A 2052-nucleotide genomic window follows, 5' to 3' on the forward strand; every position below is an offset into this window, starting at 1 on the left:
GAAGATTATGATTGGATTAACGCGTGAGCGCGGGTGGATTATGCTGTGCCGACATGGAGGGGAAGAGCGAATGACTGGGACGGCTTGGTTGGCGTCGTGGTTCACGCACGCTGAGGCCTGAGGTTGACGGGGTCAGCCTGGATCCTCTTGGTGATGACTGATGTGACGTACTCTTCTTTCTCCTACGGAGGCGGAGCGTAGCGTAGGTGCCAGTGCCGCCGGCGCGGCCCTCTTCCGTTCTCTCTTTTTTTTTCCAACTTCTTTCTTACTTTTCCAAAGTTTAATTTGATTGTTTCCTGGGATAATTTTCCTCAGGTTGCCAGGAGAGGGTTGTGTGGATTGTTTGTCCAGTTTACCAGTGATTGGAAACTTGGAATGTTCGTTCCGGGACAGGGTAAACTATATGATAACTCATTTGTTGGATAGTTACACGGTCAATGTTTAAAGACGAAGCAAGTTGCTGTCGCGTTGACTCTCTCTCGATCGTTCGGCCGATGTCGGGGGCATGTTTGCTTGCTCGAGATTATTTTAATAGTTGGTGGTGTAAGCTTTGGTGAAGAATGTTCTTTTCTTTTCTCCCCTCTTTGAAGGAAAGATATTCACCTCCCACGCGTTGCTAGCTGGGAAATTGACCCTGGGAATTTATGGTTTTAACCAACGGTTTCGTGGCATTTGGCAAATTAGGAATGGGGCGAGGGGGGGGGGGGGGGGGGGGCGGGCGGTGTTGAGGCTCAACTCAACCGCCGCCGCCCGCTGCAATTGCAACTTGCGGACTTGCCCCAGCATGCGCTCGCCCAAAAAATCAACAGTTGGTACCACACGGACCACATCTCATAGGACATGCCAATTCAGATCACCTGTACGGCCTCGTGGCCTATACAGAGAGAATCTAACGCCAGAAATCCAGGCCTGGATGCCCGGATCGCGACTCCGCTCATCATCCCCAGCTTGACAGCTGACACGTACGACTCCTCCTTAGCACGGCGTGGGGTCTGACTGGCAGCGCTGCGCGCTGCGCTGCCGGTGCCGAGTTCCGGCTGCCCGCCGGGGTCAGGGCAACTTGGCGGCCGGCCCTGAGGCATCCACTGGTGCGGGGGCGGTGTCGTGGCGTGCCCCGGAGCCGTTGGCCGCTGCCCGCTGGTGACGCGGAGCCCCCGTGTCCGTCAGTGCAGGGTTTGGTCCAGATCCCCCGGCTCCGGCCGGCCCCGCGCCGGTAGCGAGCGAGCGAAGTCGGCGGCCCGCCGCCTTTGCCGTTCGTGCTTTCCCCACTCCCCTCGCCGTCGCTGGGAATCATCGGCACACCTGCGCCAGCGCGTGAGGTCTCAGGTCTGGGGCCCGAGCAGCAGCGCCCTCGTCACATCAATCGGTGTCGCCGGTATCTTCTGCGCGGCACGCACCACCACCACTCCAGTTCGCCGTGCCCCGTTCGCGTGCTCAGCGGTCGATCAGCCGATCAGGGAGTGGGAGTGTGACCGGGTCCAGTCCGGTCGTGTTATTATTGGGATGCGACGGCGACGGGGGATTGGTAAAGTTTGGTAATCGTGATGATGATGATGATCCTCTTCCCCTGTTCGGCTAACTTTCACGAACCCTTTTTCCGCGCGATGCTTGACGCGGCCACTGGGAGGAGGAGGAGGTGGGGGTTCGTGTGGCTCGCGGACGCGCTCGATCCGGACTCCGGCGGCGGCGGCGGCCGCCGGCCGGTTGGTGCGACGCGAGTGACACGCCAGTACCCCAGTGGCCAGTGCAGTGCTCGCCCCGTCCTGGACTCCTGGTCCTGCAACTAGCAACAGGGGAAATCGCTGCGAGCTTCTCGAAGCGGGGAAGAGCCGATCGACGGGTGTACGTGTTCCATGCGTGCCATGAGTTCCGTGCGTGTCAACCGGCCGTTCCCCGTGCTACACTGCAGGGCCCCAACAACTGTGACAGGCACCTTTTTCTCGACGATGTGCGGGGGCATGCGGTGCAGTTCCTCATCCTGTTGCGATACGGTGCATTGGAGGAGGAAGAACAAGACAAAACGGGGGATAAAGGGCGACGATCCCACGGAAG

The sequence above is a fragment of the Panicum virgatum genome, chromosome 5N (assembly GCF_016808335.1).
Source record: "Panicum virgatum strain AP13 chromosome 5N, P.virgatum_v5, whole genome shotgun sequence".
Classification (NCBI taxonomy): domain Eukaryota; kingdom Viridiplantae; phylum Streptophyta; class Magnoliopsida; order Poales; family Poaceae; genus Panicum; species Panicum virgatum.